The sequence below is a fragment of the Rhinoderma darwinii genome, chromosome 1 (genome assembly GCF_050947455.1).
Source record: "Rhinoderma darwinii isolate aRhiDar2 chromosome 1, aRhiDar2.hap1, whole genome shotgun sequence".
NCBI classification, from domain to species: Eukaryota; Metazoa; Chordata; class Amphibia; order Anura; family Rhinodermatidae; genus Rhinoderma; species Rhinoderma darwinii.
Genome location: NC_134687.1, coordinates 177,309,468 through 177,324,613, shown reverse-complemented (window position 1 = coordinate 177,324,613; position 15,146 = coordinate 177,309,468). Strand labels below are relative to the sequence as shown.

At 42.4% G+C, this 15,146-nt stretch overlaps 1 protein-coding gene across 1 annotated transcript in view; it reads right to left on the bottom strand.

Annotated features, from left to right (window-relative positions):
• Positions 1 to 15,146, bottom strand: part of BDH2 (3-hydroxybutyrate dehydrogenase 2) — a 50,890-nt gene that overhangs the window by 17,945 nt on the left and 17,799 nt on the right. The window lies entirely within an intron of this gene.

Here is a 15,146-nt window from a genome sequence, read left to right as displayed (position 1 = left end):
ATCTGCTGTCGGATCTCCGTCCAGGGATCACCTTCCAGGATACCAATATGCGACGATGCATCTCTCCAGAGGAACGGCAAACCTGTCCCGTCTGCCCATTGTCGCCATGTCACCCTGCTACAAGTAGTATAACCGTAAATTTGTCACTTGTGCCCATTGACGCCAGGTCACCTTGCCACAGCTAGTATAACCGTAGAGGTCCCCCGTGCTCATTGTCGCCATGTAACCATGCTACAAGTAGTATAACCGTAAAATTGTCACTTGTGACCATTGATGCCATGACACCTACAGTACCTACAGTTCTTTTTTCTTTTTTATATTTCTGGCAACAGGGAACTCAATTGGGCTGACTTTTCATTGGGGTACAAACTGTATAATGCAGATGATTTGCACCTAAATGGAAGGGAGTCCGCTGTGCTGGGGGAGAGAATTCTAGCTGGGGTGGCGGAGTGTTTAAACTAGGGCTGAGGAGGGAGGCCAATGTAGAAAATAAAGGGGTAGTTAGGTTAGAGAGAGGTCAGACTATATTGGGGGGGAGGGGGGGGGGAACAGACCGTGGGGAGAGGACTAGGCAACAGGATAAGGAAATTATTTTGTTACAAAACAGCAGTGAAAACAAAAAAAGCCCAAATAATGTCAAATAATCACATTTCTGATACTGAAAGTGAAACATTTAACCCCTTCCCTCTTTAGCTACTTTTGACCTTCCTGACCGAGCCTCATTTTTCAAATCTGACATGTTTCACTTTATGTGGTAATAACTCCGGAATGCTTTTACCTATCCAAGCGATTCTGAGATTGTTTTCTCGTGACACATTGGACTTTATGTTACTGGCAAAATTTGCTCGATATGTTCAGAATTTCATTGTGAAAAACACCAAAATTTAGCGAAAAATTGCAAAAATTAGCATTTTTCTCAACTTAAATGTATCTGCTTGTAAGACAGGCAGTTATAACACACAAAATTGTTGCTAATTAACATCCCCCATATGTCTACATTAGATTGGCATTGTTTTTTTGAACATCCTTTTATTTTTCTAGGACGTTACAAAGCTTTGAACTTTAGCAGCAATTTCTGAAATTTAAGAAAATTTCAAAAGGCTATTTTTACAGGGGCCAGTTCAGTTGTGAAGTGGCTTTGAGGTCCTTATATATTAGAAACCCCCAAAAAGTCACGCATTTTAAAAACTTCACCCCTCAAAGTATTCAAAACCGCATTTAGAAAGTTTCTTAACCCTTTAGACTTTTCACAGGAATTAAAGCAAAGTAGAGATGAAATTTACAAATTTCATATTTTTTTGCAGAAATTAATTTTTAATCCAATTTTCTTTATAACATAGAAAGTTTTACCAGGGAAATGCAACTCAATATTTATTGCCCAGGTTCTGCAGTTTTAGGAAATATCCCACATGTGGATGTAGCGTGCTACTGGACTGAAGCACCGGCCTCAGAAGCAAAAGGAGCACCTAGTGTATTTTGGGGCCTTATTTTTATTACAATATATTTTAGGCACCATGTCAGGTTTGAAGGGCTCTTGCGGTGCCAAAACAGTGGAAATCCCCAAAAGGTGACCCCATTTGGGAAACTACACACCTCAAGGAAATTATCTAGGGGTATAGTGAGCATTTTGACCACACAGGTTTTTTACAGAAATTATTGGAATTAGGCCATGAAAATTAATATCTAAATTTTTTCAAAGAAAATGTAGGTTTAGCAGTTACTTTCTCATTTCCACAAGGACTAAAGGAGAAACACCACCACCAAATTTGTAAAGCAATTTCTCCCGAGTAAAACAATACCCCACATGTGGTAATAAACGGCTGTTTGGACACACGGCAGGGCTTAGAAGGCATGGAGCACCATTTGCTTTTTGGAGATCACATTTAGCAGGAATGGTTTGCGGAGGCCATGTCACATTTACAAAGCCCCTGAGGGGACAAAACAGTGGAAACCCCCCACAAGTGACCCCATTTTGGAAACTACACCCATTGAGGAAATTATCTAGGGGTATAGTGAGCATTTTGACCGCACCAGTTTTTTACAGAAATTATTGGAAGTAGGCCGTGAAAATTAATATCTACATTTTTTCAAAGAAAATTTAGGTTTAGCATTTTTTTTTCTTATTTCCACAAGGACTAAAGGAGAAAAAGCACCACCAAATTTTTAAAGCAATTTCTCCCGAGTAAAACAATACCCCACATGTGGTAATAAACGGCTGTTTGGACACACGGCAGGGCTTAGAAGGCATGGAGCACCATTTGCTTTTTGGAGATCACATTTAGCAGGAATGGTTTGCGGAGGCCATGTCACATTTACAAAGCCCCTGAGGGGACAAAACAGTGGAAACCCCCCACAAGTGACCCCATTTTGGAAACTACACCCATTGAGGAAATTATCTAGGGGTATAGTGAGCATTTTGACCGCACCAGTTTTTTACAGAAATTATTGGAAGTAGGCCCTGAAAATAAAAAACTAAATTTTTTCAAAGAAAATGTAGGTTTACCAAATTTTTTCTCATTTCCACAAGGACTGAAGGAAAAAAAATCACCGCAAAATTTGTAAAGCAATTTCTCCTGAGTAAAACAATACCCCACATGTGGTCATAAACGGCTGTTTGGACACACGGCGGGGCTTAGAAGTGAAAGAGCGCTATTTGGCTTTTGGAGATCACATTTAGCAGGAATGGTTTGCGGAGGCCACGTCACATTTGCAAAGCCCCCGAGGGCACAAAACAATGAAAATTCCCAAAAAGTGATTCCATTTAGGAAACTACAACCCTTGAGGAATTCATCTAGGGGTGTAGAAAGCATTTAGACCCCATAGATCTTTCATAGAATTGGGAAGTGAAAATAAAAACAATCCTTTTTCTTCAATAAAATGTAGCTTTAGCGCAAAATTTTTCATTTTCTCAACAAATAAAAGGAAAAAAAAAAAAGAACCCAACATTTGTAAAGCAATTTCTCCCGAGTACGGCAATACCCCATATGTGGTCAGAAACTGCTATTTGGGCACACGGCAGGGCTCAGAAGGGAAGGAGCGCCATTTGGAGTACAGATTTTGCAGGATTGGTTTCTGGGCGCCTGTTGGACTAAAACAGTGGAAACCCCCCTGAAGTGACCCCATTTTGGAAACTACACCCCTCAATGCATTTACCTAGGGGCGTAGTGAGCATGTTAACCCCGCAGGTGTTTTGTAGAAATTAGTGTGCACTCCATGTTGCAGAGTGAAAATGGGATTTTTTTCCATAGATATGCCAATATGTGGTGCCCGGCTTGTGCCACCATAACAAGACAGCCCTCTAATTATTATGCGGTGTTTCCCGGTTTTAGAAACACCCTACATGTGGCCCTAATCTTTTGCCTGGACATACGACAGGGCTCAGGAGTGAGAGAGTACCATGTGAAATTGAGGCCTAATTTGGCGATTTACAAAGTATTGGTTCACAATTGCAGAGGCTCTAATGTGAAATAATAAAAAGAAACCCCTAAAAAGTGACCCCATTTGGAAACTGCACCCCTCAAGGCATTTATTAAGGGGTGTAGTGAGCATTTTCACCCCACAGGTCTTTTCCATAAATGAATGCGCTGCGGATGGTGCAAATTAAAAATTTATCTTTTTCCCTAGATATGCCAATTCAGTGGCAAATATGTCATGCCCAGCTTATGACACTGGAGACACACACCCCAAAAATTGTTAAAAGGGTTCTCCCGGGTATGGCGATGCCATATATGTGGAAGGAAACTGCTGTTTGGGCACGCTGTAGGGTTCAGAGCAGAGGGAGCGCCATTTGGCTTTTGGAGAGCGGATATTGCTTGGTAGTAGTTTTGTTTGAGTATTGCTGGTGTTTCCGTTTATAATGTGGGGGCACATGTAAGCTGGGCAGAGTACATCAGGGGCATAGTCAGGTGGTATAATAATGGGGTAAAAAAACAATAAAATACTCCATAGATGTGTGTTACGCTGTGAAGAATCCTTTCTGCACAGGCCGGTGTCACACTGATATATGGCGTCCTTTCTTATGCCCCTTTTGGTCCACACTCCGCACCTTTGCAGTTTGGGGAATTTTGCTGGGAAAGTGTTGTCCTGGTATAATACGGGCACCCACGCTTCCAGCGGACATGTTTGGGCCCTCCCTTTCCTGGTTCCCTAATTTTTGGTCCTTGATAAATCGCCTCTTCAAAACAACTGCATATTTTTTATTTCCTGACTTATTGGAGCCATAACTAATTTTATTTTTTCATAGACGTAGTTGTATGAGGGCTTTTTTTTTTGCGGGACGAGCTGTAGTTATTATTGGTACCATTTTGGGGTACATGCAACTTTTTGATCACCTTTTACCTTATTTTTTGGGAGGCTAGGTAAACAAAAAACCGCAATTCTGGCATAGTTTTATTTCGTTTTTTTATACAGCGTTCACCAAGCGTTATAAATTACATGTTAACTTTATTCTGCGGGTCAGTACGATTCCGGCGATACCTATTTTATAGGACTTTTTATGTTTTGCAACTTTTTGCACAATAAAACTACTTTTGTAAAAATAATGTATTTTTTCTGTCGCCAAGTTCTGAGAACCATAACTTTTTAATTTTTTTGTCAACGCAGCTGTTTGAGGGCTTATTTTTTGCGAGACAATATTTATAGGTCAAAGTGACCAAAAAACAGAAACTCTGGTATAGTTTTTTTTTATGCGGTTCACCGCGTGCAATAAATAATATAATATTTTGGTACCTCAGGTCGTTACGGTCGTGGCGATACCAAATACGTATGGTTTATTATTTTTTTTCAATAATAAAAAGACTTGATAAAACGCAGTCCCCCTTTTACTCTTATTTTATTACTTGCAACTTTTATTGTTTTCAAACTTTTATTTTTTTCACTTTTTTTACACTTTTTCTCAAGTCCCACTAGGGGACTTGAATGTCCAGCTGTCAGATAATTTTTTTTCTAATACATTGCACTACCTACGTAGTGCAATGTATTAGATCTGTCAGTTATTCACTCACAGCAAGCCGATTAGGCATCGCCTCCCGGCGGGACCTAATCGGCTTCCGTAATGGCAGAGCAGGAGACCATTGTGTCTCCTGTTGCCATAGCAGCAGTCGCCAGTCCCGATTGCCTGTCAGGACTGGCGATCTGCTAGTAACCGCTACGATGCAGCAATCGCTTTCGATTGCTGCATCGAAGGGGTTAATGGCAGGGATCGGAGCTAGCTCCGGTTCCTGCCGTTACAGGTGGATGTCAGCTGTAACATACAGCTGACTTCCACCGCTGATGACGCCGGATCAGCTCCTGACCCGGCGCCATCTTGCCGGCGGCTACGGAAGCCGATCAGGCTCCGCCGCCGGGCGGATCTTGACCGGTTTCCGTGCTAGGCAGACCGGGAGGCCAGTATTATTAGGCCTCCGGTTGCCATTGCAGCCACCGGAACCCCGGCAATTTCATTGCTGGGGTTCCGATGAGCTGCAAACACCTTAAGTGCAGCGATCGCGTTTGACGGCTGCACTTAAGGGATTAATGGCGGGGATCGAAGCTAATTTCGGTCCCCGCCGTTACAGTCGGATGTCAGCTGTAAGATACAGCTGAGATCCGACGATGATAGCACCGGCTCAGCTTCTGAGCCGGTGCCAAACATTTGGCGTATGGGTACGGCAAAAGGCGGGAAGTCAATGCTTTCCATGGCGTACCCATACGGCAAATGTCGGGAAGGGGTTAAAGGCAAGTTAAAGTGTACGTTACAAATGCCAGAAGTCTAGCAAGCAAAATGGGGGAGCTGGAGGCCTTGATACTGGAGGAACATATAGATATAGTTGGTGTTGCTGAAACATGGCTAGACTCTTCTCATGACTGGGCTGTAAATCTACAGAGTTTTACACTTTTTCGGAAAGACAGGGCAAATAGGAAAGGTGGTGGTGTATGTCTGTATGCGAGAAGCGATATGAAGGCGAGTGTGAATGAGACATTAAAGGGTGAAGATTGTGAGGAGGTTGAAACCTTGTGGGTGGAATTACAAAGAGAGGTAAACACTGAAAAAAAATACTTTTGGTGTAATCTATAGACCCCCCAATATAACTGAGGAGATGGAAGTTCAGCTATATAAACAGATGGAGCAGGCTGCACAGGCGGGTACAGTAGTGATAATGGGAGATTTTAATTACCGGGATATTAATTGGTGTCATGGTTCGGCTTCAACTGCAAAGGGGAGACATTTCCTCAACCTGTTGCAGGAAAATGTTATGGGCCAGTTTGTGGAAGACCCGACTAGAGGTGAAGCTCTGTTGGATCTGGTCATTTCTAATAATGCAGAGCTTGTTGGGAACGTCAATGTTCGTGAAAACCTCGGTAACAGTGACCACAATATAGTTACATTTTACCTATACTGTAAAAAACAAACACAGGCTGGGAGGGCAAAAACACTTAATTTTAAGAAGGCCAATTTCGCTAGGATGAGGGCTGCAATTCAGGATATAGACTGGGAAGAACTAATGTCAAATAATGGTACAAATGATAAATGGGAGATTTTCAAATCTACTTTGGGTAATTATACTTGTTACCTATAGGAATAAATTTTGCAGTATAAACGACTAAAATTAAACCCCACATGGCTTACACCTTCTGTAAAAAGGGCAATACATGACAAAAAAGGGCATTTGAAAAATACAAATCTGAGGGTGCAGATGTAGCCTTTGTAAATTATAAAGAGCTTAATAAAATCTTCAAAAAGGTAATAAAATCAGCAAAAATACAAAATGAAAGGATAGTAAAACAAATCCCAAAAAATTCTTCAAGCATATAAATGCAAAAAAGCCAAGGTCTGAACATGTAGGACCCCCAGATAGTGGTAATGGGGAGTTGGTCACAGGGGGATCAAGAGAAGGCAGAGTTACTAAATGGGTTCTTCCGCTCTGTATATACAACAGAAGAAAGAGCAGCTGATGTAGCCGCTGCCAGTGCGGTTAATATATCAGTTGATATATTGAATTGGATGAATGTAGATATGGTGCAAGCTAAATTAAATAAAATAAATGTACACAAGGCCCTGGGACCAGATGGGTTACACCCTCGAGTTCTTAAGGAGCTTAGATTCAGTTATTTCTGTCCCCCTCTTCATAATATTTAGAGATTCTCTCGAGACTGGTATAGTGCCAAGGGACTGGCGCAGGGAAAATGTGGTGCCTATTTTCAAAAAGGGCTCCAGGTCTTCGCCAGGTAATTATAGACCAGTAAGCTTAACATCAATTGTGGGGAAAATGTTTGAGGGACTATATACAGAATTATGTGAAAATAAATAGTATTATAAGTGACAGCCAGCACGGTTTTACTAAGGACAGAAGCTGTCAAACCAACCTGATTTGTTTTTATGAAGAGGTGAGCAGAAGCCTAGACAGAGGGGCCGCTGTGGATATAGTGTTTTTGGACTTTGCAAAAGCATTTGACACTGTCCCTCATAGACGTCTAATGGGTAAATTAAGGACTGTAGGTTTAGAAAGTATCGTTTGTAATTGGATTGAGAATTGGCTCAAGGACCGTATCCAGAGAGTTGTGGTCAATGATTCCTACTCTGAATGGTCACCGGTTATATGTGGTGTACCCCAGGGTTCAGTGCTGGGACCACTATTATTCAACTTATTTATTAATGATATAGAGGATGGGATTAATAGCACTATTTCTATTTTTGCAGCTGACACCAAGTTATGTAATATAGTTCAGACTATGGAAGATGTGCGTGAATTGCAAGCGGATTTAAACAAACAGTGTTTGGGCGTCCACTTGGCAAATGAAGCTTAATGTAGATAAATGTAATGTTATGCACCTGGGTACGAACAACCTGCATGCATTATATATCCTAGGGGGAGCTACACTGGGGGAGTCACTTCTTGAGAAGGATCTGGGTGTACTTGTAAATCATAAACTAAATAACAGCATGCAATGTCAATCAGCTGCTTCAAAGGCCAGCAGGATATTGTCGTGTATTAAAAGAGGCATGGACTCGCGGGACAGGGATGTAATATTACCACTTTACAAAGCATTAGTGAGGCCTCATCTAGAATATGCAGTCCAGTTCTGGGCTCCAGTTCATAGAAAGGATGCCCTGGAGTTGGAAAAAATACAAAGAAGAGCGACGAAGCTAATAAGGGGCATGGAGAATCTAAATTATGAGGAAAGATTAAAAGAACTAAACCTATTTAGCCTTGAAAAGGGACGACTAAGGGGAGACATGATTAACCGGTTAAGGACTAGGCTGTTTTACAGCTAAATGACCAGAGCAAATTTCACAATTTTGCTATGTGCTTCTTTAGATGACTATAACTCTGCAGGTGAATAAAGTTCATCTTTGAATTTTACACTCTTTTTAAAGGATAGATAGGGCTTTGTTTTAGTGGCATTTGTCAGTATATATCATTTTTATTTTTTTCTCTAAAGTGGGCAAAATTGGAAAAAAATGCAAGAATTTAGCAATTGCGTCAGTTTAGGCTAGCATTTTTCACACACAGTATGGACCACGGACAAAATTAATTTCACATTCTTCCACTTCTCCCGTGCATGGGGATACCAAATATGTGTGCCTTATTCACTGTGCGGGCATGTGCCAGGGCTTGGCATAAAAGGAGGCTGATGAAGTGTCTTTCAGTCAGTCAGTCGCGTGACATCCTCAGACTGGGGGCATTCTCGGGTGTCCTGAACATCAAATATGAGGCCTTCAATAATTTTTTCCTGGAAATCCAGGTATGTGTGTCTGCCTCTGTTTTTTTTGTAGAGCACAAATGAGTTGTGGATTGCCACCTGTAACAAATAAATGGCCACTTTTTTGTACCAGGTTTTTGTTTTTCGCTTTACTAAATAGGGCTGTAAAACCTGGTCGCTTAAATCCACCCCCCCCCCATGTACTTGTTATATTCGGACACGCTCACTGGTTTGTGCTTGTCCGATGTTGCCCCTCTTTCCCTCACTGCCACTGTTCCTGCGGTATGAATCGTGCTTAGCACATACACGTCTTTGCGATCCCTGAACTTGACCGCCAGCAATTCCTCGGATGCATAAGCACAGGTGTCCCCCTTTACCATGCTCTTCCCCACTAATTGCTGTGGAAAACCAATTCGGTTTTTGCGCATGGTACCACATGCCCCAGTCCTTGCAGCATGCAAATGCCTAAACAGGGGCACACTGGAATAAAAATTGTCGCAGTACAGGTGGTACCCCTTGTGAAACAGAGGCTGCATTATCTCCCACGCGATCTTACTGCTGGTGGAAAGATCAGGGGGGCATCCAGGAACATTTATTGTGCGGTCCCGCCCTTCATAAATCCTGAAGGCGGTGGTATATCCTGACCCGCTTTCACACAATTTGTAGAGCTTAACGCCATATCTTGCCCTTTTGGAAGGTAGATATTGGCGAAAGCTAAGTCTGCCATGAAAGTTGAGGAGGGATTCGTCCACACTTACATTCTGCTCAGGGGTGTAGAGTTGCAGAAATAAATTATTCAGGGAATTTATTAGCGGTCTTATTTTGAACAACCGATCCCGGTTTGCATCGGTACTTGGGGAGGCCTGTGCGTTGTCGTTGAAGTGGAGGAACCTCATTATTGTCTCATAACGAGACCTGGGCATTACTGCAGAATATACTGGGGTGGCTTGTGCGGGTCTTGTTGACCAGTAAGACCTAATGGAGGGCTTTTTGACAATACCCATATTTAGGGTGAGCCCCAAAATTTTTTTTAATTCCTGCAAATTGGTGGGCGTTCAATCTCTGGCATGGGTGGATGAAGGTTTCTGCCTTATATATTGAGTGGCATATAAATTTGTTTCGTGGACAATCTGATTTAGGATGTCGTCCGTTATAAATAAATGGAAGTAATCCATTTCAACAAAATTTGTATTGTCCACGGTTATGCCAGGAGTGGCAGTAAATCCGTGGATTCTAGGCCCAAAAGATGGGGCAGGTGCCCATACAAGAGCCTGGACTGGAGGTACCAGGCTGTCCCGTGCTACAGCGGTACTTGGCCCTGCGCTTTCATGTTCTGCAGTTTCAACTGCATCAGGGACAACGTCCCCTGAAGATGAACCTGAAGTGATGCTATCATCGTCACTGCCCAAAACAGGTTCCATCTCTGACGCCATCTCTGATGCGGTCTCCGACTCAGACCACAGCATTGCGTATGCCTCCTCGGCGCTAAACAACTTCCTCGCCATAACGTCACTAACACTAACTAAACAAATTCTTTTGTTTGTTTTTTTTATAAAAACACACAAACTGACTGGTATATATATCTACACTACCGCTAACAAAAAAATAAACCGCTATTGCTATATATATTATATATATGTGGATATATATATATATATATATATATATATATATAATTATATACTCCCTACATGCCTATTCTAATAGAATAAAAGAAAGAAAGGTAGATAGATAGAAAAAAAAAGATAGATGGATAGATAGATAGATTGTATACAGAGAATGTTTTATAGTGTAACTATTTTTTTTCACTGTATTCTGCTGGCAGCAATTCTCTCGAGTCTCTTCTTCTCCTCAAACTGAAACAATGTTTGAGGAGAAGAAAAGAGGCAGGAGATTTACTGCCAGAAAAGTAAAAATAAAACAAATGTGGTCGCTGTGATAGGTTTTCACAGCGACCACATGTTCAGGGACCATCAGATTGGTCCCTGATACTCTGCCCAGTGCCCAGAGCTGTTGGTAACAGCGTGGGCACAGGGCTGTGTGCACGTGATCGCGTGCACACTGTTTTATACGTACAAATGCATGTGATCGCTGTGATTGGTTGTCACAGCGATCACATGTTCAGGGGCCAAAAGATTGGCCCCTGACATTCTGCCCAGTGCCCATGGCTGTTAGCAACAGCCAGGGCATAGAGCTGTGTGCATGCGATCGCGCGTGCACAGTCTCTGAAGTGCCGCCGTAATTAGTCTATACGGCGGACTTCAGAGACCCTGACCGCTGGCCGTATATATACAGCCAGCGGTCGGGAACCTGTTAACTTATATAAATATATGAATGGCACATACAAAAAATATGGTGAAATCCTGTTCCATGTAAAACCCCCTCAAAAAACAAGGGGGTACTCCCTCCGTCTGGAAAAAGAAAGGGTCAACCTGCAGAGGCGACAAGCCTTCTTTACTGTCAGAACGGTGAATTTATGGAATAGTCTACCGCAGGAGCTGGTCACAGCAGGGACAGTAGATGGCTTTAAAAAAATGGTTAGATAATTTCCTAGAACAAAAAAACATCAGCTCCTATGTGTAGAAAGTTTTTACTTCCCATTTCCCATCCCTCGGTTGAACTTGATGGACATGTGTCTTTTTTCAACCGTACAAACTATATGTAACTATACGTAATTGCATCCCTGCATTTTGAGTTTCTGCTTGGCTCATCAACAATTTCTCAGATAATCCATCTGACCTACAAAGCCATCTGGGAGCGTCAGAGCATCGGTGATGCCAGAGCCCAAAGCACAATACTGGCTTTGAATTGCTGAGGGCATCTACACATCTGCACAGTTTCCCAACTGTGTTGGCACGCTGGATGGGAAACACATTCGTGTGAAGAAGCCGCCTCACTCAGGCTCGCTATATTACAATAACAGTTTTTCTCGGTAGTGCTGTTGGCCATGGCTGACAGCGACTACCGGTTTGTGATTGTTGATATGGCGGCCTATGGGAGCTCTTCGGATGCTGGCATCTTCAGGGCTTCCAGAACGGGCGAACGGCTTCTGTCCAACCAGTTCGCCATTCCTGAATCAAAACATTTGTCATCATGGCTGATGAATGTTTTGGACTTTCCCCGATATGATGCGGCCATTCCCCCGGCGTGATCTGGATGGCCGAAGGCACATTTTTAATTACCGCCTCACCCGAGCGAGACGGTATGTGGAGTGTGCCTTCGGGATTCTGAGCAGCAAATGGCGGGTATTCCAGAGGCCTCTCCAAATGGATCCACAGAACGTGATGCTGGTTATTCAAGCTGTGTCATTCTCCACGATTTCTGTAGGATTCAGGACTCTGCGCTTGACATTGACCTGGACCATTTACCTCCAAATTCTATCATCCCTGCATGGAAGACCCGGAGCAGCTGGACTGTTGACGCGGAAATTCTATGCAGACTACTTTGTGTCCTCTGCTGGGGAGGTTCCTTGGCAGATGGTTGCAATCCACGGTGGTAGATAGTTGGTTGTGGGCAGTTGTCATTTCGGTCTTGGTTCTGGATGGTTTGTTTTGTTAGCTAGTTAGTTGTTCCTGTTTTGAGTTATTAGTTAGGGACTCGCAAGACAATGAGGACACTTGACGTGGGTTGCGAGCTTATGTATTTCTGCCAGAATATCTTTGCAAGGTAATGTTTAAAGGTATTGTGTGCATAAATACATACCAATACCGCATTATATATGGGATATTTCCACTTTTTATTTCCAAATAATGCAATCAGAATAGACTGAGTTTACACAGGAGGAATACGCAGTGTAGAAGCACCCGTCATATCCGCCCTTCAGTGGCATAACTATAGGGGTCGCAGTAGGCGCATCTGCGACAGGGCACCGTAAATAATGTAATTGTGGTCTATGCAATAAAAAATACGGGCCCGTTTCTATAGTAAATGTCATTCAACTTTGCCTTCTCGTTCCGGAGCGCAGTGGAGGTCCTGACGTCTCATTGCATCAGGACGTCACGACGATGGATGGAGTCAGGTCCTCCGCTGCGGACAAAGAGTACGTTAATTTTAATATTACGGTCTGCTGGAGCAGATAGGTCAGGACCCCCATCGATCAGCTGTTTTGAAGGGGCCGCATGGCTCATACAACCTCTACTTCCTCTGCATTGCGGTCACTTGCTCACTGATTTGCAGAGGCATATATCCCAGAAATGAATCTTGCTGTTGACGAATCCATGGTTCTATTCAAGGGGAGATTAAAATTCCAGCAGTATCTACCACCCAGCAAGAGAGCCAGATACGGCATGAAAGTCTATAAAATCTGCGAAAGCCACCGTTTTAGGGTATATGAGGGAAAGGATACCCAAATGAACCCTCCTGAATGCCCCCCCATGTTCAATATAAGTGGGCGAATAGTTTGGGACCTAATTTACCCACTATTAGACAAGGGGTACCACTTACTGACAATTTGTATACAAGTGTTCCCCTGTTTAAAATAGTATTTGAAAAAAAAAAAAACGGTGGCTTGCGGCACAATTAGACGCAAAAAGAAAGGCCTTTCAAAGTCGCTGGCTCTTTGTCATGAGGACATAATGATCGTTAAATACAGGGATAAAAAAAAAGAATGATGAAAGAAGCCCCGTTTCTGTGCGAGGGACGAATGCCACCATTACTAAACCGCTCTGCATACAGCAGTACAATAAGCATATGGAAGGGGTGGACCTTGCCGACCAAATGCTACAGCCCTATAGCGCAGTTAGAAAGTCCAGGGTCTGGTATAAAAAATTGGCCATCCATCTTGTGCAAATGGCACTGTAGATTTCATTCACTATTTACAGGAAAGCAGGAAACCAGGGACCTTACCTGAACTACCAGGAAAAGGTCATGCTTTTTTTTTTTTTTTTGGAGACCAGGGTGGGAAGACTATGGCTACAACCTCAAGCAAGGCCAGCAGAGTAATTCCAGGACTGCATTTTCCATCCCAAGTGCCCCCAACTGCTAATAAGAGATGTCCCCAAAAGAGAAGTCGGGTGTTTAAAAAATGAAACAAGAAGAGACACAGGCTACCAGTGTGACAAACCAGGCCTCTGTATGCACGAATGTTTCCACATATACCATTCGTCACTAGATTATTCAATTTTTTATGTTATTTGTACTCTCGTTTTGTCCCTTCAGACATTTCTATTACTTTATTTTCTGATTTATTCTCTACTTAATTTTACACCCCATTTCTCATTACCATATTGACCACTTATAATTTGGATTTCAGCAAAAGTCCAATGAAAATTAAAATTCGCATTATACCCCTAGATGAATATCTTGGGGGTTGTTGGTTTTATCAATTCTTCGAGTTATTTTTCTTTTGCCCTAGACCCTCAAAGAGACATGAAATGGTGCCTGTAAATGATTCAAGCTAGAATGTTGCAATGAAAACCTGTCGTGTATTGAGACAGCAGATTAGTCATTGGAGGGTTTTTTTCGCACAGAAGTATCAGCGCAATAAAATGTGGGGTGCATTTCCTCAGTTTACTTTGCACACATTTTTTTTAATTAAAGTGACACATTTGTGAAAAAAAAGCAAATTCTAATTTTTCACAATTGCTTTGCAGAAATTCTCTTCAAAAATGCAGGGTCTAAATACTCACTACACACCAAGATAAATACCTTATGGGGTCTAGTTTTCTAAATGGGGTCATTTATGGGGAGTTTCTATCGTTCTGGTAGCTCAATGCCTCTCCAAATGTAGAGTGGGGCCTAAAACATTTTTTAGCAAAATGTGTGTCCTGAAAACCAAATCGGGTGCTCCCTTCATTTGGGGCCCTGACATGTGTCCAGGTAGCGCATTAGGGCCACAATGGGGGTATTTTTGAAGACAGGAGAAACAGGGCGATAGATTTTGCGGTTTGTTTCTTCATTTTCATGTTTGCTTTAGGGCTAATTCAGACGAGCGTAATTCACGTCCGTGATACGCGCGTGAAAATCACGCACATTGCACGGACCTATGCAAGTCAATGGGACCATTCAGACATTTCGTGTTTTTCACGCAGCGTGTGTCCGTTGCGTGAAACTCACTGCATGTCCTATACTTGAGCATTTTTTGCGCATCACGCACCCATTGAAGTCAACCTCAAAACCGTGTGACATACGCGCAAAAATAACGCAGACACGCACCAAACACTGATGACACACGGAACTGCAACGCGCGCAAAGCGCAGCGTTATTACACGCGCAAAACGCACACGTTCGTGTAAATAAGGCATAACAAAGAAATCTATCTTGAAATTGACACATTTGTGAAAAAAGTGACATTTTATTTTTTTTCATCTGCTTTGCATGATTTCTTACAAAAAAACTGTGGGTCAAAATACTTACAACAACCCTTAATGAATACCTTAAGGGTGTAGTTTTCAAAATGGAGTCATTTGTGGGGGGTTTCCATCATTATGACACCTATGAGCCTGTGAAAACTTGTCTTAGTGCAG